At 35.7% G+C, this 26,259-nt stretch overlaps 1 long non-coding RNA gene across 2 annotated transcripts in view; it reads left to right on the top strand.

The window, feature by feature from the left end:
• The first annotated feature begins 9,684 nt into the window (after positions 1 to 9,684).
• The window catches only part of LOC122213467, a 38,777-nt gene continuing 22,202 nt past the window's right edge, over positions 9,685 to 26,259 (top strand). Inside the window, exon 1 of one of the 2 annotated variants that reach the window (XR_006199529.1) lies at positions 9,685 to 9,780. This is a non-coding gene — a long non-coding RNA (uncharacterized LOC122213467). Of the gene's footprint in view, positions 9,781 to 26,033; positions 26,122 to 26,259 lie in introns of those variants that run through there. The other variant, XR_006199528.1, reaches the window with a different exon arrangement.

Raw genomic sequence — 26,259 nt, 5'->3', positions numbered from 1 at the left:
ATTAAAGAGTAGGTCCATAGGGAAGACATGACATCACATAATGTGTATATAGATAATAAGGGAATTTCAAGATATATGAAGCAAAAGTTGAGACAAGGAAAGAAAACAAAGACCTTTCCACAACTAGAGTAGATACATTTAACACATTTATTTCATCACCTGATGGAAAACTATAAACATTAAAACTATAGGTGATTGAAAAATTATATCACCCATATTGATTTAATTGTTATTTATACATTGCTATATCCAACAACTATATTATTTTTAATTGCATGTAGAATATTTGCCAACTTAGGCAATATGCTGAACCAAAAAAAAATCAAGGAATTTAAAAATATTTACATCATATAATATATGTTGTATTTTCATAACAGAATTATAGATTAAAAAAACCTTAAGATACCAAAGAAAACCAAAAGTATCTCAAAATGAAAGAAATGCTAAACGACTCATAGGTCAAAGAAGAAACCACAAGACAAATTAGAAAATATTTCCAACTGAATGATGAGGAAAATACAACTTATCAAAATTTATGGGTGGGATAGTAATGCTTAGAACTATGTAACTTTAAATTATCATATACAAAATAAGAAATGGATCACTGTTGAAGTTTCTCTCTAATGGAGCTAGAAAAGAAGAGCAAAGTGAATTCACTTCAAGTAAAAGGAAGTAAATGATGGTGGTAAGAGCAGGAATGGATGGAAGAGAACAAAGGCAAACAAGATGGGTAATTAACAAAGCCAAGAGCCTGTTTATTAAAAAACATCAATGAATTTGATGAAACTCCAGACAGAGTGAAAAAGAAAGAAGTACAAATTACTAATATCAGGAATTAAAAAGATTATCACTACAGATTCCATAACCATTAAAATAATAATATATTAATGTTATTAGCAATTTTATGCCACCAAATGAAGTGATGAAAAGGAAAACTTGAGTGAAAATCTACAACTTAATGAAAGTGACATAATTAAATGAAAAACAGATACCTTTATATGTATTTAACAGCTTAAAATTTTAATTTAAAAATCTCAGAATACCAGAGTCAGATATTTCAGTAATTCTGAGACATTCAAAGAAGACAGGTCAGCCTCTTACAAATTCTTTCAAATGAAGTCAGCATTACCTTAATACTAATGTGATAAAGATATTACAAAAAAGTAAAATGATGGGTCAAGATTATTTATGAACACAGATCCCTCAAATACTAAACAAAAATATTATCAAATTGAATTCAAAAACATGTAACAAGCATGTAACAACATAACTTCTTTTACGATAGCATGAAACATAAAAGATTTGGGGATTCATAAAAAAGGCAAAACTTTTGAAATAAATCTAGTTATTTTTTTCTGAAAAAAATTAAAGAAGCTTCGATAAAAGTTAGAAATATTATGTTCACGGATTTAAAGACTTACTACTTTAAACTATCACTTCTCACCAAATTGATGTACGTAGATTCAACAAAATACCAAAAAAGATCTCAGCATGCATTCTAAGAAGGGTATTGATAAACTATTTCTGAAATTTTTTGGTAAACTATAAAAAGCAAAACAACGGTCAAGAAGGGGAAAGTTAGGGTACTTATAACATTGATTTTAAGATTTACTATAAACGGACAGTTTTTGTAGCTTCTTATAAAGTTAAACATACACCAACCATATCCCCCAACCTTTCCACTCCAAGAGATTTCTAGGAGAAATAAAAACGGGCATGCACAAAAATATTTGTTTGTGAATGTTTACAGCAGCTTTATTCAGAGTAGCCCCAAATAGGAAATTACTTTAATTCCCCAAAAAGGGAAAATGAGCCAAAAAACCCTCACAAATACACACACACACATACATGTTACATCATTAAATTATTACTGAGCAATTAAAAGGTAACTAATTACTTATACATCTAGTACTGTAGAAAAATCTCAAAATCATTCTTTTTAAGAAAGTCACATGTAAAATATACTTATTGTATGATTCCATTTATATGAAATTCTAGAAAAAGCAAACTAATCTACAGTGACAGAAGCAGACCGTTGTCTGGATCTGGGAGCAGAGGGAGGGAACAGCTGCCGAATAATGATGGAAAATTTTTAAGCATGATGAAAGTATTCTGGATACTGATTGTGGCTTTATTTCCATATATTTATTTATCCAAAGACAATGATTTGTACACTTAAGATAGATGCAGTTTATTGTACCGTGACTTAAAAAACAAAAGCAAATATAATTAGCCTAATTAAAAAAGTACATTTCATTTTGGTCTAAGCTATGTTTTGTTATGCTTTACTAAATCTGAATTCATCAAACCCTAATGATATATGCTTTTTGCACTTAGTAGTAGTTAGGTATTAACACACTTGTTGAGTATACAAGTAAATGTCTAAGTACTATAGTCACTTTGTTTTTTTTAACCAATGGGATGAAATTAGTGTGTGTGTGTGTGTGTGTGTGTGTGTGTGTGTGTGTGTGTATGTGCGTTCTAAACTGTGGTAGAGACATCTGTAAGTCTCTTGCTTTTAAATCGCTTGCAGTATTAAAATGTTTCAATACTGATAGGAGGAAGACCTGATATGATATACCTATTTTGTTTAAGGCTATAATTTGTTTGCTTTTTAAAAATCTATGACAAACCACAAATCTTATTTTATGAAAAAATGTTGATGTCATGGAAAAATAAGTGGAGGAGGGGTGATGTTCTATGTTTGAAAAAAGACTAATGAGACCTAACAACCAGATACAAATACTTTACTGGAATATGTAGGTAATCTTTGCATGTTGCGTGTTAATATTAAAAAAAAGTTATATGTTTTTTCAATTTATTTTGGGAGAGATAGTGTGAGAGGGGGAGGGGCAGAGACAGAGGGAGACACAGAATCTGAAACAGGCTCCAGGCTCTGAGCTGTCAGCATAGAGCTCAACGCAGGGCTTGAACCCATAAACCGTGAGATCATGACCTGAACCGAAATAGCACACTTAACCAACTGAGCCACCCAGGCGCCCGTTAGTTAGTATTTTTAAGGCTGATAATGATACTGTGGCTATAGAAAGGGGAAAAACCCTTATTGTTAAGACCTGTGAGCTCAAGTTCTTCAGGTAGATATCATGACTTTATAACTTGTTTTCAAATAGTTCAGGAGAAAGAAGGAGAGAACTATTGTAACATTTGGACTATAATTACATTTTCTGAAAGGTATTCAGTGTTTCCTACTTGTTCAATTTCTATATATTTGAACATTTTCATAAAAGCACTAGAAGAAAAAAATCTCTTTTTACTCTGAAGACAAATAAAAGATCATTAACTCAAGAAATGGACTCCCAAGAAGTAAAAAATGGACTCTCAGTGAAGACTGACCTTTCACTGACTGAATAAATTAATTTTTCTAGTAACAATCATCACTTTTTAAGGAGTTGAAGTCAGCTATTAGGTATGAAAAAAAAAAACTGTTAAAATGCTATGGTTCACCATGGATACACTATCATCTAGCTACTAAGTACCATGAACCAGAATATTTTTATGTGGATGATAACATTTCAAAGTTGAAAAAAAAATAATAGCAGAAACAAGAAAAATTATATTCACTTTCCACATTTTTACTCAACGACAAAGGCTTATGAGCCTTAAATGCCTGTACATCTATCAGAAGGTATTTGAGAATTTTATTTCCAAACCAGTGTCTTTAAAAAAAAAGACAAAATCAGAAATAAGGCTGACAAACCCTAACCCCAAAACCTCCAAAAAACATTATCATGTAACATAACTGCTTGGTTGTTTCTACCAGGTTATCAAAAGTGAAGTGCTTGAAAATAAAAGTGTTTTTAATGATATTTCGTACATGTTTTTTAAATGGTCACAATAATCTCTCCCATCCCCCATTCCTATCATCAGAAAGTGGGGTCTATGTTCCCTCCTTTGAATCTGAGCAAGTTTGTGGCTACTGCAGACGCAATGCTTTGTGACCTCCTTTTGTGTCCCCACTAGAGCCACCTCACCTGATCCCACTGAAGCAGAGACAATCTGTTACGCCGTGACCTGACCAAATTGTAGACTTGTGAGCAAAATAAGTGGATATTGTTGTCTTAAGCTTCTAAGTTTTCAGGTAGCTTGTTATACAGCAATACATAACTGAACCTATTGCCAACAAAGAATTTAATAAAATATTAATTAGAATTAATTAGAATTAATTAATAAGTACCTTCACAAATACCACTGCTCCTGTAGTTATATATCTTATTATGGAATGCCATGAGTAATGCCATTTTCTTTTCCTGGCAGGTGCCATATGAGATGGCAAGATCTATTGTTCGTGATACCCGTGTGCACATAGGTAGGGTAATTTGTGTTGTAAAGAACCTTCTATGAAAGGGTCATGAAATGTCGTACTTACAAAATAGGAAACAGTGGCTGAGTCATTTGCTCATATGTGGTCAAAAGGAGCCATTTTTGTGACTTTCACAGAGCCTATTTAGAAGCTCCAATTACATAAACATAGGAAAGGGGCAACTGGGTGGCTCAGTCTGTTAAGCGTCTGACTTCGCCTCAGTTCATGATCTTGCAGTTTGCGAGTTCGAGCCCTGGTTCGGGCTCTGTGCTGTGCTGACAGCTCAGAGCCTGGAACCTGCTTTGCATTCTGTGTCTCCCTTTCTCTCTCTGCCCCTCCACTGCTCATGCTCTGTCTTTCTCAGTCTCAAAAATAAATAAACGTTAAACAAAATTATTTGAAAAAAACCTAGGAAAGCTCTTCCTAAACTCTAAGGAGCCATACAAATAACATTTTCTATTAAAATCAAGATCATTGAAATGTTGCTATTATCTTTGTTTTTATTCTGGTCTTTAAAAGTCAAGGCTGAGAGAACTGAAGAGTCTAAATGAATTAGGTGTAGACTACAGCAAGGTCTTGGGTTGTTTACAGGCAGGTACAAAAGATTTTGCTTTTTCATTTTAAGTGAAATTACTTTTTGAAACCTTTATATGCTACCTTGGCTATATCCTGAGAATAAAAAGCTAGGAGGTCAAAGGGCACTCTGAATTCTGCTGTGATCAATTTAATCCTGCCTTCAGAATTCTAAACAACGTTCTTTTTGTGTCTTAAAAACATTCATGATCATGGGATAATGTTCATTTATATATTATTAATACTCTCAGTTTACTTCATTTCCCAAAACAGAGTTGTCAAAGAGCTAACTTGTTAGTAAAAAAAAAAAAAAAAAAAAAGAAAAAAAAAAAAACCTCGCTTCTAAAAATAGGTATTATCTTTCAGAAAATCCACACAGTTCATAGATTTTCCAAATGGAAACAGAAACAGCCTTTAACTGCATAAGATAATGAATATTATAAATACTTTAATATTGTTGAAGATACTTGATTGCTACCCCAGTTAGGTAATTTTTGTTCCCATTCGGAAATGTAGGATATTTTTTCATTATATATTTTCTTATTTAGCATATTTCAGGAATGTCAAATGCAGAATATGTGGCTATTTTAATATAGTTCCACTCTTTTTCCGGGATGACGTTCAAGCAGCAGACTTATCAGAAATGGGCATGCTTCAGATGACAATGCATATGTACAAAAAATACGCAACTCTGCACTTTACTCTGGATTTTTCAAGTGGGTATCTGAAGGGCATTTATTATTTTGGTGACCTGAAATTCTGAAGATACAAGTCAGCTCAAAATGACAATCTTTTAAACTTGGTAGGAATTAATCCATTTACTCATTTATTTATTCTTTTATATACTCGCTAATTCAGGCATACTATATTTTACTTTCTATTCTTCTGTGCCAGGCGCTAAGTGAAATCCTTAGGCTATAAAGATGTTCATGATTAAACTCTGCCTCAAAGAGCTTGCAATATTGATGGAGAGACAGTTGTGACTACACCAGGAGGCATTAGACCATTTGTTTGCCTGGCCTGGCTGCCATCAGAATTAGCAGTCCTTTTCTCTCTGAAGTGACTGGCTTTCCTATTCCTAAAATATGTGGGTCTCAGCCTAGAGAGTCAACACCAAAGGTTTCCTAACTCATGACTTTCTAAATATCCCTGTAAATGATCATAGGACCTGAAAACTTTAAAAAACACAATTCTGTGGCTTTAGGTGTGTAAGGTACCTGATCTCCGTTATGAGCTATGCATGTTTGTGTAACAGTTTTACCTTATATGTTAGATCTTTTTTAAACTAGCAGCTTACTTCCCCTTTACTGCTATTGTATCCCCTTCCCTATCTGTCTACAGAATACACATATACAGTTGTTTTCCTTATATGTAAATATTTTCGCGCATGTAACTTTTAGTGGAAATAGGGGATTCTGTGTTTAATCACAGAGTGAAACAAGGTAATTTTCACTTCGCATTCGCTTCACAGGCAGTCTTCGAAAATCTCGAGATACATTTATTTTAATTTTGTATATTTTCTTTGATTCCAAACATCATCTTTTTGGAAAGTCAGCAGTATTACGTGTAAAACACGTGGGCTATTAAGTGGTAATGTACATCTCGCATGTGGAAATGTATCCACCTGTAACAAACAGCTTAAGCTAAAAGGGTATTTATTGACTCACATAACTGAAAATCCAGGGAAGGGGCTGTTTTCAGATGAAGCTTGATTCAGGGCCAAACGCTATTATCTTTCTTCTATGTATTGACTTGAAGGAGGAGAGTGAAATTTGGTAATTCTTTTGTACTAATCAAGGCCTGCATCTGGAGCTGAACAGACTGAGCCTACCCAAAACTATAAGGATTGAGACGAGACAGGTGGGTTTTTTTGTTTGCTTTGTTTATCAGGAAAAGTGTGATTGTTGGATACGGGCAGGCAAAAGTGCCCTCTCCTGATTGTGTACCAGTGACAGCATCTCCTACTTGTTTTTCTAGTAAGTCAGTGCGATAACAGACCAAATCAATGGAACAATAAATTCAACCCTAAATATAGATGAGAACAACCACCGAAATTTTCTAGAATCGTGCAGTCCACTTATATGTAAATCATGAATGGAAATGACACTTTGTAACAAGCATTCTTTCTGCTACTGTTCAAGCCTCTGGATCACTTCACATGGACTGGCACTGAGGGAAGTAAAAATATTTAAAAAAAAACAACAAAAAACAAAAAACAATTTGGAACTTTTCATAATATTCTGTAGAGGAAGGTACAGGAGAACATCTCAGCTAATGTATGAAAATCTCTTGCAGGTCAAATAGCCTCCAGCATATGTCTGAGTTAATTGATACATTTTCTATCAGAGAAGGCTCAAAAAAAAAAAAAAAACAAAAAACCAACAAACAAACATCGTCATTTCCTTCTACTTGTGTTAATACTAAAGTTAACGAATATTTGTCTAAGGTATGATTCTTGGTAGGTAGGTCATGTTTCTAGAAAAAAAAAAGACCCTATGGCTCTCTTTTAAATTTTGAATTGCATTCCAGGGCTCTTTGTGAACAAGGATCTTTTTTTTTTTTTTTTTAATGTTTGTGTATTTTGAGGTGGGGGATGTGCAGAGACAGAAGGAGAGAATCCCAAGTATGTTCCAGGCTGCGAGTCCAATGAGGGGCTTGATCTCACGAACTATAAGATCATGACCAGAGCAGAGATCAAGAGTCTGATGCCTAACTGACTAAGCAACCTAGGTGACCCGAGAGCAAGGATCTTTAATACTTTCTGAATTTCCCAACCTCCAGGGTATCTCTTGCATATTGGAAGTCATTAGAGTTTGCCAATTTTAGAGACCTAACTATGCCAGATATTATGTAATCACAGAATTCCAAGATTCAAAAAGAATTTTTGAATTAGCAAATTGTTGCGGGCCTTTCATTTACTTAAATATTTACTAAGTAAATGGGTCTTTCATCGGGCCCATGTTTTCATAGAGCTTACATGCTCTAGAAAGACAGGCAGAAGGTAAATCCAGAAAAGAGACAAATACACAAAATATAAAATAGGGTGATGTTACAGAGATCAACTGGGTAGGAAATACTAATTTAGAATAGGTGTAATGAAATGCTTCCCTTAGTAGGTGACATCTGAGTCAGGACTTGAATAATAAAAATAGCCAACCATGTATAACATGAGAATTAAAGATCCTGGAATATAGGTCACAATACATAAATATGTTCGGTGATTAGGCAAGATATAGTCTAAGCTTTTACATAGGTATCAATATGGTTTATTTGAAAACTTGCTTCAGGAAGCAAATATTCTAGTTCCAACATTCTAGGGTCTTTTAAAATGTGGCATTATAATAAAATGACTTAAATAAACATCAATGTGGGCAAAGCTGATGCTGTTATAGGCAAAGTAGAGAACTAGTTTCTTAGCTGTACTAGGAACAGAAATGTATTGCTTTTTATTTATTGTCACAATGTAAAATTTATTTATCCAAACTCTGGTCTAGGTCTCTGATAAGATTAGGTTGATATGTCTCAATCAGTGTCTCCTTCTTACCAAGAAGCAACTTCTCTCTCAAATGCCTGTATCAATTTGACAGTTTTCTCTACTTCAGATATTCCAAAAAAGCTTTGGCTGTCTTAGTAAGTTTCAGAAGCCTTGAGGTATATAATTTAGAGTGGTTTAAAAGCAATGCATTCATTTTCCCTTTAACTTACTCTGACTGCCAATATTATTTTCACTTAGCCTGACTCTACACATAATGGAAGAGATTACTTGGCTGATAAGTTTAAGTTAGAACAAGGACGTCTGCGTTTCCAATGGCAAAGTCCAGATAATTCTCATCAGTCCACTGATAATTAATTTTTGAAACATTAAGAGATATTTTGGCATTTGCTTTTGTGGTATTATGTCTGGGCAATCAGGGATTTGATTACCTTTTCTTAATATGCTAAAACCTCCAATAACCTAAAATAGCAAACTGGAAAAATTCAGAGAAGCGCTATAGTTCAACAGTGATTAGATGCAGTCACATAAAAACACTGACAATTTTCTTTTTTTGTAAACACAATTTTCTCTTGAAAAATTGTGGTTATTTAAAATGACACAAAGAGTTTTTATATTAAACCATAAAGCTAATGATAAATGTAAATTAGAAGATGATGTAACTGTCTCTACTATAACTTTAATTCGTTTCATTTCATTAGGTTCTGAAATATTGGATTAGCCCATTTTTTTATTTTTTGAAAATATTTCTTTATTTTGAGGTAGAGAGACAGCACAAGCAAGGCAGAGGGAGAGAGAGAGAATCCTAAGCAGGCTCCATGCACAGAGCCAGGTGAGGGGCTTGATCTCAGGAACTATGAGATCATGACCTGAGCTGAAATCAAGAGTTGGGTTCAGCCAGGCACCTCAGGATTAGCCCATTTTATAGAAAAAACAGATTCATAGGTTGCACAAGGTCATTATAGTAGGCTTAAGTCTTTGAGTAGACCAAGGATATGTAGGTACTAATCTCTGTTAGAAGAAGTGTATGAACCAGACAACAAGTCATCCCTTGGAACGTCCAGAGAGGTATAGGCCTGCTGACACCTTGATTTTGGCTAATGAAATTGATTTCAGACTTCAAATCTGTAAGAGACTGTGCATTGTTCTACCACAAAGTTGGTGGTAATTTGCTAGAGCAGCCACAGGAAACTAATGCAATCGTAAAGTTGAACTGGTGAATCCTAAATAAGAAACAATGTCTTCCCCCCATTTTCTTTCTCATGTGTCACCTTGTTATGTTGCTTTCTACAGAAGACTTTATAATGGCAAACACAGAACAAATGACTAAACTCTTCATGTGAACTTCATGTGAACTCTCACATTCATGAGAATGCCTCAGTTTGTAGATACGGTAAGGAAACCTATGTTAAAATATTGGCTTCTTCACTTAAAATTGGGTTATTTATACAGTGTGCTGAAAGGTGAAACCCAAGCTTTGAAAAATTATTGACATTACTTATCTTCTCAGATATATCTCCCTTAGGAGGAACTTAGAGAATATAGACTTCTTGTCAGATAGGCATGATTTGCAACCTATTCAATTCCTTTTGAATACACTATAGTCTAGCATTTTGTGTATAAAATAAGTTTAGTGACATAATCTGATCTAGGTCTCTGATAAGATTAGGCTGATGTGTCTCAATTAGTGTTTGGCTTGAATAATCACTGGGTGTCCCAATCCAACCAATAATCACTGCTCTGTTGTGTTTTTGGAATAGACAAAAGTTGTGAAGAATGGCATATTCTGTTTACTACTCTGAAAAATATAATAAAGATAGTAAACTCAAGAGGAAAGCTAAAGGAATACAGTACACATTGCTAATAAATTGAATTAGGCAATTTATCAAGTTACTGACTGCTAATTTGGATCTGAGTCAAAAATGAGAAGATGTCTTTTCGTTTCTGGAAAAGTGGGTGCCAAAACAACACAGAACCCCACATGTAGAAAAAAGATCTATTTATGGGTAGATTCCAGAGTAGAACAAGTAAAAAGGGATTCAAAGCTGAAGAACTGTGGTAAGATTGGGTATCTGGGTGGAGTGAACAAAAAAGAAATGGGATTTTGGAATCAAAGGCATAGAGCTGAGAGACAGATGTGGGGAATTTGAAACTAAGAGCTCATTAAGGGCAAAGATTATATCTTATTATTTAAAATATATTTATTTCTGTGCCTGCAATGTGCCAAGAACTTGTCAAAGTAAAAATTTAAGCTGAGTAGTCTGAAATGAAACGGCATCATTTCTGAATGAGTAGCAATGGTTAAGGTTGAGCAAAGAATGTGAGGTGGTTCAATTCCTTCGGTTTCAGGTCAAGTTCGGTCCCAGAAATTGAGGTCAAAGTGAGCCTGAAGTGGTCCTCAAGAGTACTATCCTAATGTGAAAAGCAAGTTGCATTTCCAAAGGTTAGGAACTTGGCTGGCTCAGAAGCACTTTGCTGTTTCAATTCACAAAGAAATGGTAAAGGAGTTAAACCTGTACCGCCTACATGGGCAGTCTAATTTTATATGGCAAATGTAAGACTCGAGGTCTTTTCATACTTCTTCAAAAGTGGTAAAGCTGAGACTTGATGTGGTTTGTAAATTGTCAGACAAGGGGAAATGGCATGAGGTAAGGTTAAAGAGCTAGACAAGGGCCAAATTGTTTTGGGCTCTGTAGACCATGGTAAAGAGCCTGGACATTATTCTAAGTACAAATGGGAGTCATTGGAAAATTTGATGTAGCGGACATACATCACATGACCACATTCTTAGAGGTCAGTTTGGTGATCTTACGATCACCAATGAATTAGAGAAGCAAGAGGAGTCAGAGGAACCTCTGAGAAGGCCATCAAAGTATTTTAAATGGAAAATGATGTTGAAGGTGGTGGGTGTAGAGTTAAAGAGAAAAAAAAATTCAAATATTTTCTTAATTTTTTTTTAAAGTTTATTTTTGGAGAGAGTATGCAAACATGAGCAGGGGAGGGGCAAAGGGAGAGGGAGAGACAGAATCCCAAGCAGGCTTTGTGCTGTCAGAACAGAGCCCGAAGCAGGGCTCAATCCCACCAACTATGAGATCGTGACCTGAGCTGATATCAAGAGTTGGATGCTCAACCAACCCCTAGGATATATTTTCTAAATTGAGGCACAAGAATTTGCCACTGACAGGTAATGTATATGGGTTTGTATGAATATGGTTGGCAATGAGCAGAAGAAATTCAAATTAAAATAATTGGGTGGCATGTCTAGGAATTCACTGACATGAGAAAGATTAGTAGAGAAACAGGATTATTAACCTGATTGGTTGATTTCTGGTGGGAAAAGAGGAAGGAAAATCAAGGGCTGTTTTTTTGAGTTTGTCTTGCTTGTGAGACATTTCAGTGGAAATACCAAGAATCAATGAGATATAATGCGATAGTTCAGTAAGATAAGTATTTGGGAATCATTATCTCACATATGCTATTTAAAGACATGTGAATCTATAAGATAAACAAAAGAGAGGATATTGCAGAGAAGAAAATAGACGCCAGCTACAAATCCTAAACAATTCATCTGAGAAAGGGATAGCACATACAAACTGAGAAAGAAAAATAGGGGGGGTGGGGGAAGAAGAGTGAGACATCATGAAAACTGAGGAAAGAAGTATTTTAGGAAGTATTCATTGGTCAAGTGTAGAGCATGATGAAAGGTGGCCTAAAGTGAGTACCAAAAAATGACCACTGGAATACTCCAAAGGAAGGTTCTTAATCATGTTGATCAATGAAGTTTCAATGGAATATGGACTTCGCAAGTGAATGTGAAATATTGTAAAAATAAATGTATGATATTGTTGAGGAGTTGTGCCTAGACGGAGAGTATAGAAATTTAGTGGCTAATGGAAAAACATACATCTATTGAGGGAGAATGTGTTTTCAAGATGGGAGATATTTTTTAACTTTATTAATTTATTGTGAGAGAGTGAGTGAGAGCATGAGTAGTGGAAGGACAGAGAGAGATGGAGAGAGAGAGAATCCCACGATCAAGGTACAGAGCCTGACGTGGGGCTCAAGCTCATGAACCATAGGATCATAATCTGAGATGAAACCAAGACTCAGATGCTTGACCCACTAAGCCACCCAGGTGCCCCCAAGATGGCAGATAATATAACATGTTTATTATGTACTAATGGAACAAATTAGTAAGAGAGGGAAAAATTGATGATGTGGGGAAAAAGAACATATAAATGGCAGAGTAAACCACTGAGAAGGCAGGAGTGATATAAAAAAGAAAGAAAGAAAGAAAGAAAGAAACAGTATTTACTATTACAGAGGAGAGGCATCAGAATCTAAGCAAACATGAGGATATTTTGTGATGGAAAGGTGAATCTTTCTTAACTGATTACTTCTATTTTTTAAATTTAGTTATCAAGAGGAATCATTAGCTGATTCAGAGAAGGGAGGAGAGGGCTATGAAAGGTTTATAGAGAACTTATCTGCTGAAATATCTAAAGCACCAAGAATAATGCTTTGCACATGGAAAACCCTCATAATTGTGTGCTGAGGGAATGAAGGAATGAAGGGAGAAAAGAAAAGAGAGAAAATTGTTATCTCAGGAAACAGAAAAGCTGGCTTACAAGGGATACATAATAGGGTTGTGTAACAGACTGTACGTCCAGTTTTACCTCTTCACTCCTTCCTGCAGATCTTGGATCCTAATTGCTCTGTACTAACAATGATGTTGTCAATGCCCGGTTTTGGCAGTGGAATGCAACTGGGTTCTGGGCCAACAAAGGAAAAGAAGAATTCTTCTAGAGGTTTCTGCTAAAAATATCTTTGCTTTTAAAGAAAGATGCAGGTTAGGAAAAAATGCTTCTTTTCTGCCTATAGACAGCACTATGTTGGAGGATAATACAGGGACCTAGATCAAAGTTCAAAAATGGCAGAGCTGAAGAATGAAGAGGACTCAGGCATGGGACCAGCATTCAACCAGCACATAAGACCCTGCTATCAGCCTCATAATCTGACCATTTAAAAGACCTGGAACAATGCAAACCAATAAAAAAACATATTTGTTGAAAGAATGCACTGGTAAATTTGTCAACATGGTTTTGTGCTCAACAGGTACAAATGTTAACCTATAAACCTAAATATCACCTTTCATGGTTACTGTAGGATAGCCAGATAAAATACAAGACAGACACTTATGTTTGAATTTCATAAAAACAATGATGCCCTTCGCAATATTTGGGAAATGCTCATAGAAAAATATGTTAATTCTCTGAAATTCCAATTGAGCTGAGCAACCTAAATTTTTATTTGTTAAATCTGGCCACTTTAGACTAATCAGCCTGTCTGTAGCTTTTGTCCTAGGTCCTTAACAGGAAATGGGATGGCATTCAAATGCTGTGAACTCTGGTTGTACCACAGAGGACAGTGGAAGACAGGCATTGCTTTGGAGTACAGACAGCATTTCACCAGCAAGTGCTTAAGTGAGAAAAGACAAATATAGTTTTATTTATATTTTAACATACAAAATTCTTTGCATATAGCAAAAAATGCAACAGATTTTGCACAAATCTGCACAAATAATACCATTACTGAGTAGTGCCAAGCATCCACCTCCTTTTTTCCTTTGATGTTTGGATTTGTGGTTCTAGAGGTATTTATTTATGATTTAGTGCAGTATCGACCTTGGCAGTTGATAGCTGGAGAATATTTGGCTATATTAAAAAATCTATATTATAGGTCCATTTATAACACGAGTGGAGCAGGATACTGATGCTTTATGTTGATCACTGGATATTCAACGAAACCTGAAACTCTAAGTGATTTTAATTCTTACAATGTAGTAGTAAATTTAATTTTACAAAAAAAAGTGAAGCATATAATTTTACTCAAGTGTTTTTCTTTCTTTCTTCCTTTTCTTCTTCCCTTCCTTTCTTTCTTCCCTTCTCTTCCCTCTTCCCTTCCCTTTCCTTTCCTTCATCTTGTTTTCAAGTTTCCCAAGCATAGTACTTAGCTAGTATCATTCTAGATGCATGGGGGAAAAATTAATTCATTACACCAAATAGATGCTTTAGGCATTAGGGCTTAATTCTCTTTTGTGACCCTAGGTGATAAAAGCTGAAGGGATATAGGTTTTCATTTAATAAACAGAAGAGCCCATTAGTCCTATTAGAGCTTGTTAGAAAATACATCACAAATGGACTTTAACAATCACAAAAATCTACAGTCTAGATGCTCTGGTGTTTGAACAAAGCAGGTAAAGAATACACAATACTAACTACTGATTCTTCAGATTCTTTGAAAAAATATATACACATATAATTACATATTATTTACATATTTGGTGTAGAATATATATAGGAAAGTGGCAATAGAATTATATATTTGGATTGTGTTATTTTAGTTCCGACGGAAGTGTCTTTTTTTTCCCTTTACAGTGCATATTTTGCTCTAGTTAACTCTTCCTGTATCCATGCCTTTGCAATACGACTTTGAAACTTCTTACATCAAGAAGAGTCTATTATCCTAACCTTTAAAACAGGGCTGGCCTTGGATTTGTTTTGGTTAATATTATATAGAAGAAGGGATGATTAATAAGCAAAAATTTGAATTCATTCTTTTTCTGTGTGTCATAGAACTTGTATCCAGCTATAAGAATTAAGTGAGTGTTTTTTTTCTTTAAAAAAGAACCAGAATTAATAGGTTTTTATCTATAATCTTTAATGATACGCATTTTTATCCTGGATGGTTATTTTTTGTATCTCTTCATCACCTACCACTACGCTTCATTCCAAGCAAAATACATTTAGAGTTAAAATAGCTTTAACTGTATTTTTTTTTTTTAAGTAATCTCTATACACAATGTAGGACTTGAACTCATGACCCTTAGATCAAGAGTCATATGCTCTACTGACTGAGCCAGCCAGGCCTCCCAACTGCTGTCTTTTAAAAAGTATTGTAACTACTTTTCTAACTTTTTCACTAGCACTTTTTAAAAATTGTCAAGTCAGCACTTGAACTACATGACTAAAACCTGATAAACTTAAGATACTGAAAGTCATAATCTGTTATAAGAACATCTTGAGACATTATGGCTAAAACCAATTACCAGGTTAGAAGATTATTTTTCTCAGTGATGGTGTTTTAAAAAAACCTTTTAGGCATTTTCAGGTTACTACTTGACAGTTTTTGAGTTTTAAAATAAAAGCATATTCTTTGTGCAAGGGAAAAGCCTACTGTTTTATGAAAACATTGTCTAGAAAGAGTGAGGGTTAGGTTTATTTGAAAACTGTATTCAAAGTATGTTTTTATGGCTAACACATATATTTATTTTTAGAGAATGATGTTATATGCACAATGCATAAATATTGCCTTCTACTATTTAGTGTTCCCTCCATTTAAATTTTACAAATCAATATTTTAAGATTATAACAAATGCTTATCTATTCCTTTAGAAATATGTGCTTATTCCACAAATAAATGTCTTATATTTTTATGGTCATTTTGGACGTCTCTGGGTGCAAATGGCTCTGGGTGCATTGTATGTTCGCAGAATTGAAAGCTTAAAATTTAGCAGAGAATTTGGTGTCTGCTCTTCAGAATGGCACAATGGCAAGAGTAAGAAGGAATATTCCAGTGTTGGTAATGGGCAGAAATGTTCTGGCTTTCAAAAAAAAATATATGGATGTCTGAGAACCAGGAATTCATGGAACCCAGAAGGATTTACTACTTATACGTGGACAATTCCTTGACTTATAACTTCTCCAAAATTGAGATAAAATTCAAGATAACTTTGGAAAAGAATGCTATCCAATACAATTTCTATAAATTCTAAATTCAAGGGCAGGGGCAATTTGTTCTATAGTAAAAGGAATGGGGCAGAGGGATTTTCCTGGAATTAATACAACCATGCACTCCCATCTGTTGTCTGAGATGATCTAGGTAATTAGTAGAGAGCTTACACATACGAAAAGGGGAGACACTTTTGTCATAGTTTCTCAAGCACATACCTCCATAAGTTGTGTTAGGCTTCTAATAGAAAACACATAAATAATTTTTCTTTTTCTTTTTTTTTTTTTTTTAGAGAAAAGCCCTAAACACAGGTTTTCTAGATGTCTGCTTTGACAAGTTTAATTCCTAATCAGAACCTCTCCATTTTTTTCCAATCCTCAACAATTAGTACGTAAACAGATAAAATGAATGTATGGGTTCTTTTGAGAAACTGATTTATCATCCTGTGTTCAAGATTTATCTAAAGTGCCCTATGTATTGACAGATATAAAACCACAACATTTTTTCCGCAATTAAGTGAATTAGGCACGTCAAATTTACCTATTACGTAAGACATACTTTAAAAAAATGTGTATGTTGGGGCGCCTGAGTGGCACAGTCGGTTAAGCGTCCAACTTCCACTCAGGTTATGATCTCACTGTTTGTGGGTTTGAGCCCTGTGTCGGGCTCTGTGCTGACAGCTCAGAGCCTGGAGCCTGTTTCAGATTCTGTGTCTCCCTCTCTCTCTGCCCGTCCCCTGCTCATGCTCTGTCTCTGTCTCAAAAATAATAAACATTAAAAAACTTTTTTTAAAATGTGTATGTTTATATGTATACACGTGTATACCAATTAGTACATTAAAACTTGACACAAAGGAAATGACAGGCTGACTTGTGAATTCTTCCAAAATTTTAAAGAATACAAATTGAATTCTTCTTCCCCCTAGATGTTCATCGACTGTTTTAACTTCTATTTAATAGTGTTTTCAGGGGCGCCTGGGTGGCACAGTCGGTTAAGCGTCCGACTTCAGCCAGGTCACGATCTCGCAGTCCGTGAGTTCGAGCCCCGCGTCAGGCTCTGGGCTGATGGCTCAGAGCCTGGAGCCTGTTTCCGATTCTGTGTCTCCCTCTCTCTCTGCCCCTCCCCCGTTCATGCTCTGTCTCTCTCTGTCCCAAAAATAAATAAAAAACGCTGAAAAAAAAAAAAAAATTTTAAAATAGTGTTTTCATGGTTTTGAAAACATGAAATAGACTCCTGACTAAAAGGAACAAGTAAAACTATCTGTATTTGTATATCACATGATATCATATATAGGAAATTCTAAGGAACCTATTAGAAAACTACTAAAGGCAATAAATAACTTATAGTGTGATGGGATACAAGATCAATAAAAAAATAGTATTTCTAAGCATTTATAACAAACTTGATTGAAATAAAAAATGCACTTAAAGTAGCACCAAAAAGAATAAAACACTCAAATATAAGTTAATAAAAAGAGTGAAGAACCTGTATATTGAAAATTACAAAGCATACTTAAATTAAAGAATAAAACATAAATAGACATCCCATGTTCATGGATTAAAAAACTTAGTATTGTTAAGATAGCAATATTCCCAAAATTGATTCAACGGATTCAGTGTGATCATTATCAAAATCACAGTTAGCTTTTATTACTTTCTTTGCCAATATTGACAAGCTGATGCTAAAATTTGAGGGACCCAGAATAGTCAAAACATCTTAAAAAAGGAAAGAGTGGGAGGACTCACACTTCCCAATTTCAAACCTGCTGGAACAACTGCATAGTTGAATGCAAAAGAATAAATTTGGAACCCTATCTTACACCATTCATGAAAACTTAAGGAGCTAAAAGTATAAAACTTTATAAGAAAATCTAGGAGTATGTTTTTTAGATATGACATCACTATATGCAACAGAAACAAACAAACAAACAAACAAAAAGCAACTGATTAACTGGACTACATGGAAATGAACAATGTTTATAATACAATTTATAACATTAAGAAAGTGAAAAGACAACACACAGGATGTATGAAAATATGTGCAAATCAGGTATCTCACAAGGAACTTGTGTCCAGAATATATAAACTCTCACAACCAAATAATAAAAGGAGAAGCCATTTTAAAAGGGGGAAAGGACTTGAATGGACATTTCTTGAAAGAAGTTATACAAGTGGTCTATGACCACGTAAAAAGATGATTAAGACCACTGTTCATTAGGGTACCACAAATTCAAACCACATTAACATACTACTGCCTGCCCAATAGAAGGGCTATAATTAAAACAACGGAAATTAATAAGTGTTGGCAGATATGTGGAAAAATTAGAACATGTATGCATTTTGGGCAGAACTATGTAATATATAGCTGCTGTCTTTAACATTTTCACACTTCCTCAAAATGGTTAACATAAAATTGCCATACAGTTCAGTATTCTATTTCTAGGTGTATTTCTGTGATAAATGAAAACCTATGTCCACACAAATACATGTATATGAATGCATAACAGCAGTACTTTCAATAGCCTAATTGGAAGCAACCCAAATATTCATCACATATTAAAAAGAAAAATTAAATGCCATATCTATACAATATAATACCATTTGGCAACAAAAATAAATGAAGTAATGACACATGCCACAACATAGACGATCCTGAAAACCATTTTGCTAAGTGGAAGAAAATCCTCACAAAAGACCACATATTGTGTAATTCCATTTACAGAAATATCCAGAAGAGGCCAATCCATAGAAATATACAATAGATTGCTTAGAAATAGGACATGGGCAATAGGAGGGAGATTATCTACTAATGGGTCTAAAATTTATTTTAGGGAGGAAAAAAGCATCCCAAATTAGATTATGGTAATTGTTGCACAACTCTCTGAATATACCGAAAATACTGTATAATTTAAATGAGCAAATGAAAATGAAAACATGACAGTCCAAAACTTTTGGGATGCACAAAAGCAGTCATAAGAGGGAAGTATATTGCAATTCAGGCCAATCTCAAGAAGCAAAAAAGGTCCCACATACACAAGCTAACCTTATACCTAAAGGATCTAGAAAAGGAACAGCAAATGAAGCCTAAGGACAGCAGAAAAAGGGAAATAATAGATTAGAACAGAAATAAATGATATAGAAGCAAACAAACAAAAACAGTATAGCAGATCAATAAAACTAAGACCTTGTTCTTTGAAAGCATTGTCAAAATTGGTAAACCCCTAGCCAGACTTATCAAAAAGAAAAGAGCAAAGACCCAAATGGATAAATTTACAAATGAAAGAGGAGAAATCACAACCAACACCACAGAAATACGAACAGTTATAAAACAATACTATGAAAAAGTTGAAGCCAACAAACAGGGCAATCTGGAAGAAGAGGACATATTCCTAGAAACTCACAAACCACCAAAATTTAAGCAGGAAGAAGATTTGAACAAACCCATAACCAGTAAAGAAACTGATTCAGTAATCAAAAATCTCCCAGGAAAAAAGAATCCTAGGCCAGATGGCTTCCAAGGGGAATTCTACCAGACATTTAAAGAATTCATACCTATTCTTCACAAACTGTTCCAAAAAATAGAAACAGAAGGCAAACTTCCAAAGTCTTTCTATGAAGCTAGCCTTATCGTGATTCCAAAACCAGAAAAAGACCCAACTAAAAAGGAGAATTATGGGCCAATATCCCAGATGAACTTGGATGCAAAAATTCTCAAAAAGATGTTAGCAAGTAGAATTCAACAATTCACTGAAAGAATTATTCACCATAATCAAGTGGGATTTATTCCTGGGCTGCAGGTCTGGTTTAATATTTGCAAATCAATCAGCGTGGTACACATTAGTAAAAGAAAGGATAAGAACCATATGATCCTGTCAAGAGATGCAGAAAAAGCACTTGACAAAATACAGCATCCATTCTTCATTAAAAACAAAAAAAAAAACAAAAAAACCTCAACAAGGTTGGGATAGATGGAACATACCTCAACGTCATAAAGGCCATATATGAAAGACCCACTGCTAAAATCACCCTCAATGGGGAAAAACTGAGTCTTTCCCCTATGGTCAGGAACAAGACAAAGATGTCTGCTTTCACCGTTACTATTTAACCTAGCACTGGAGGTCTTAAACTCAGCAATCAGACAACAAAAAGAAATAAAAGGCATCCAAACTGGCAAGGGAGTCAAACTTTCACTATTGGCAGATGACATGATATTGTATGTAGAAAACCAGAAAAACTCCACCAAAAAAATTGCTACACATAATATATGAATGCAGCAATGTTGAAGAATATAAAATCAATGTGCAGAAAGTTGTTGAATTTTGGTGTACTAATAACAAAGCAGCACAAAAAGAAATCAAAGAATCAATCCCATTTGCAACTGCACCAAAAACAATAAGATACCTAGGAATAAACCTAACTAAAGAGGTAAAAGATCTACACTCTGAAAAATATAGAATACTTATGGAAAAAAACTTTAGAGAACACAAAGAAATGGACAGCATTCCATCCTCATGGATTAGAAAAACAAACATTGTTAAAATGTGCATACTACCTCAAGTGATCTACACATTTAATGCAATCCCTATCAAAATACCACCAGAATTCTTCACAGAGCTAGAACAAACAATCCTAAAATGTGTATGGAACCACAAAAGACCTTGGATAGCAAAAGCAATTGTGAAAAAGAAAAACAAAACTGGAAGCATCACGATTCCAGATTTCAAGCTATATTACAAAGCTGTAGTCATCAAAACGGTATGGTACTAGCACAAAAACAGACACGTAGATTAATGGAACAGAATAAAAAAATCCAGAAATGGACCCCCAGTTATATGGTCAACTCATCTTTGACAAAGCAAGAAAGAATATCCAATGGAAGAATCTATTCAACAAATGGTGCTGGGAAAAGTGGACCACCTTCTTACACGATACACAAAAATAAATTCAAAACAAATGGAAGACCTAACTATGAGAAAGGAAACCATCAAAACCCTAGAGAAGAATACAGGAAGTAACCTCTTTGACCTTGGTTGGAGGAATTACTTATTAGACACATTGCCAAAGGCAAGGGAAACAAAAACAAACTTGAATTATTGGGACTTCATCGAGATAAAAATATTATGCACAGTGAACAAAACTAAAAGGAAATGACGGAATGGGAGAAGATATTTGCAAATGACATATGGGATAAAGAGTTTGTATCCAGAATCTATAAAGAACTTATCAAACTCAAAACCCAAAAAACAAATAATCCAGTGAAGAAATGGGCAGAAGACATTAATAGATACTTTTTCAAAGAATACATCCAGATGCAGATACATCAAGAATCAGAGATAGGAGAACCCTCTTGGACTGCTGCTGGGAATGCAAACCGGTGCAATACGGAGGTTCCTCAAAAAAAATGAAAATGGAACTATCCAACGATCCAGCCATTGCAGTATTAGGCATTTACTCAAAGGACACAAAAATACTGATTTGAAGGGGTACATGTACCCCAATGTGTATAGCATTGTCAACAATAGCCAAACTATAGAGAGAGCCCAAATGTCCATCGACTGATGAATGAATAAAGAATAGGTAGTGTATATACACAATGGAATATTACTTAGCCATCAAATATAATGAAATCTTGCCATTTGCAATGATGCGGATGGAGGTAGAATGTATTATGCTAAGCGAAATGTGTCAGTCAGAGAAAGACAAATACCACATTATTTCACTTATATGTGGAATTTAAGAACATAGGAGAGGGGGAGAGAAGAGAGGGAAACAAACCACAAGAAGCTCGTAAGTATAGAGAACAAGCTATGGGTTTACAAGGGAAGTGGGTGGGAGCTGGGCTAGATGGGTGATGGAAACTAAGGAGGGCACTTGTTGTGATGAACACTGGGTGTTGCATATGAGTGATGAATCACTGAATTCTACTCCTGAAACCAATATTGCACTGGATGTTAACTAAAATTTAAAGTATTAAAAATGTGTAAAAAAATTTAAATGCTGAAGTTGTATGGTATGGGAATTACATCTCAATGAAGCTAATGAATAAGTCTAGCTTCTTTTGTTGGGGCAATAAATACAGTTTTAAAAAATTCTAAGGTGGCTCAGTGGGTTGAGCGTCTGACTTTTGATTTCATCTGAGGTCATGATCCTGGGGTCATGTGATCCAGCCCTGCATTGGGCTCTGTGCTGAGCGAGGAGCCTGCTTGAGATCCTCTCTCTCTCTTTCTGTTTTTCTCTCCACTCCTCTCCCCTGCTCATGTGCTCACTCTCTCTCAAATAAAAAAAAAAATAAAATAAAATATTAAATAAGAAAGGCTAAATTCAAAAGAGAGCCTGAGAGGATGGCAGAGTAAGGGGACCCTAAGCTCACCTCACCCTATGGATACATCTAGGTAACAGTCACAACTAGATAGCACACATAGATATAACAAAATAAGTATCAACAACCCAGAGAAGAATTGGAAGACTCACAGCACAAACCCTACAAATGAAGGCAGAACACAGGCCATATGGAAGACGGTAGGAAGGGCAGAGACATGGTGGGCAGCTAATGGAGCATGGACTTATGCAGGGGTTGGGGATGGGGTGGGGAAGCAGCCATAGACAAGGAGAAGGGAGAGAAATAGAGTATCTTATCTCAAAGCCCACATGGGGAAGCAAATCCCCAAAATATTTGGCTTTGAAAGCAAGAGGGGGAGAATTTCAGGGGTTCTTACAACCAGAGGGACTTGAAGTCTGGAATTTTAAATATCAGCAGGCTCCATTCTGGGGAATCTGGATGGCATAGGGAGCTGAGCCCCTACAACAAACAGCCCACAGAGATACAGTGTAGAAGCAGCAGTTTGAAAAACCTCTGGGGCACACGGAAGGGAGTTATTTATGCCTCCCGGAGCTCCTCCCAGAGGGGCAGCATTCACGGAAGAACTTCTCTAGGAACAAAGGAGTTGGCAGGCACCATCTCCCTTGTCTACCCCACAGCATAAATGCTCGCCCACCTACTGGAACCTGTGCAGCACAAGCACCCACAACCTAACTTGCTTACACCAAGCCCCTCCCCCCCACCCCCACCCTGGCCCCGACCCAACACTGCACATCAGTGGATCTGGTCTTCCTCGTTGCATGTGCCTCAGTCCCAGAGCTACAGGTCCCCTCCCCCGAAGCCCAGTGCAAACCTCGCCAACACTGCATCTTCCCACCTGTGCCCTTTGCGGGGCCTTGGTCCCGGCAGTGGCAGCAGGCCCTGTGGAAATTGGGTGCCCTGACCATTCATGCTCTGTGGATCCGACAATGCCGGCCCTGGTCCCAGCAGCGGTGGCAGCTCTCATTTCATCAACAGACTGGTGTACATCCTGTTAAAACTGCATGCTCCACCCAGGCTGGGGACCACCAAACACTACCTACAATAGGCAAAGAGAGTCTCTGCAGATGATTGAACTGAAGGAAAAAGTGCCCAGGGCACTACAGCAGGGTACATGGAACACACAGAGGAGACATCACTGAAACTCCAGGTTCTGATGAACAGGGGACATTGCACTGCAGGGCATTATAGGGACCTCTTCTTCATAAGGACATTACTTATAAGGTCAGGAGACATAGGTGACTTCCCTAACACAGAGAAACAGACAGAGAGAAAGAACAGGAAAAAATCACAGCAAGAGACCTAAGCAAAACAGACCGAAGTAATATGTCTGATAGAAAATTAAAGTAATGATCATAAAGATATTCACTGGATTTGAAGAAAGAATTGAAGACATGAGTGAGACCCTTAACAAAGGGATAAAAAAGAACCAATCAGAGATGAAGAGCACAATAAATGACATTAAAAATATACCTGACGGACTAAACAGCAGGCTACAGGAAGCAGAACAAATTAGCAACCTGGAAGACACACTAATGGACTAAACAAGCAGAGCAGGTGAGAAAAAAAATTATGCAAAATGAGAACAGACTTAGAGAACTCAGTGACTACATCCAGCATAATAATATTCACATTATAGGGATTCCCAGAAGAAAAGGAGAAAAAGGAGCATACAATTCATTTGAAGAAATAATAGCTGGAAACTTCCCTCATCTGGGAAGGAAACAGATAGCCAGATCAAGGAGGCACAGAAATCCCCAAGGGGGATTAGTGATAAAAGAAAAAAATTAAAGCAGCAAAAGACGACAATGACATACAAAGAAACCCCATAATGCTATCACGATTTTTCAACGCAAACTTTGCAGGCCAGAAGAGAGCGGCATGATAGAATCAAAGTGCTAAAAGGGAAAAATCTGCAGCCAAGATTACTCTATCCAGCAAGTCTGTCATTCAGAGTAGAAGGAAAGATACAGAGTTTCTCAAACAGAAGCTAAAGGGGTTCATGACCACTAAACTAGCCCTATAAGAAATGGTAAAGGGGACTCTCTGAGCACAAAGGAAAGGCCCTACATAAGAGTATGAAAAGTAGAAAACACAAAAGCGTAAAACTAAGTATATCTGTAAAACTCAAGGGATTCACAAAATAAAAGAATGTAAAGTATGATACCATATACCCAAAACATGGGCAGCGGGGGGGTATGGGAGGAGTAAAGAATGGGGTCAAACTTAGTGAACCATCAACTTCATACAGACTGCTATATGCAGAAGATATTATACACAAACCGAATGGTAGCCACAAGTCAAAAACCAGTAATATGCCAAGAATTTAGAGAAAGGAATCCAAGTGGATCAGTAAATGCCTGCAAACAAAGAAAAGAGATCAACAGGAGGAGTCAGAGAAGAACCACAAAAACAACTACCAAAAAAGTACCAAAATGGCAATAAATACATATCTATCAATAGTTACTTTATGGGGCACCTGGGTGGCTTAGTGTGTTAAGCATCTGACTCTTGATTTTGGCTCAGGTCATGATTCATGAGATTGAATCCTGTATCGGGCTCTGTGCTGACAGCTTAGAGTCTGCTTGGGACTTCTCTCTCCATCTCTCTCTCTGCTCCTCCCTGCTCACTCATACTCTCTCTCTCCAAATAAACATTTTTTTTTTAAAATAGTTACTTTGAATACAAATGGACTAAATGCTCCAATCAAAAGACAGTGAGAGAATGGATAAAGAAAACAAAACGCCAAGACCCATCTATATGCCACCTATAAGGGACTCATTTCAGACCTCAAGCCACCTACAGATTGAAAGCAAAAAAATGGAGAAACATTTATCATGCAATGGATGTCGAAAGACAGCCAGAGTAGCAATACTTATATCAGACACACTAGACTTCAAACCAAAGACTGTAATAAGAGACAAAAAAAGGACACTATATAATAAAGGGGACAATCCAACAAAAATGTGTAACAATCGTAAATATTTATGCACCCAATATGGAAGCACCTAAGGACATATAACCGTTAATAACAAATATAAAAGAAACTAATGGATGGTAATACAATAAAACAACCAAGCAAAGGGTGAAAAAAAAAAAAAAAAAAAAAAAAAGAGAGAGAGGGCGGCAAACCAAGAAAAGACTCTTAACTAGAAAGAACAAACCGAAGGTTACCGGAGGGGAGGTGGATGAGGAGATGGGTAAAATAAGTGATGGGGATGACGGAGAGCACTTGTGATCAGCACGAAGTGTTGTATATAAGTGTTGAATCATTATACAGTACACCTGAAATTAATATAACATTGTATGTTATCGACACTGGAATTAAAAAAAAAAGTTGCAAAAAATTCAAGGAGGAATAAAGGAATTTTTATACAAAGAAAATGTGAGGAAATGCATTGCAAGCAGTCCCTTTTGTGAAAGATTTTTTTTTTCAGGCTAACAGAAAATTATATAGGTCAGAAACTTGGATCTCTCTAAAAAAGGATAGAAATACCATGCTAACACTAATCAAAAGAAAACTGGAGTAGCTTTATTAGCTTGACAGGAGGCTGACTTCAGGGCAAAGAAAATTAGCAAGAATAAGGTAGGTCACTATATCATGTACACATCTCTCAAAATTGTGGATTTTTTTCTTCTTTAGTAAAATTCCGTGATGAGATTTAGAATGTAGCAATTCCTTTATATTTAATTCCATTTCATATTGATAGTTTATCATTTGTTC

This window comes from Panthera leo, chromosome A2 (genome assembly GCF_018350215.1).
Source record: "Panthera leo isolate Ple1 chromosome A2, P.leo_Ple1_pat1.1, whole genome shotgun sequence".
NCBI classification, from domain to species: domain Eukaryota; kingdom Metazoa; phylum Chordata; class Mammalia; order Carnivora; family Felidae; genus Panthera; species Panthera leo.
Note: the sequence above shows the minus strand (reverse complement) of the source record. Positions and strands in the feature narration are given on the sequence as shown.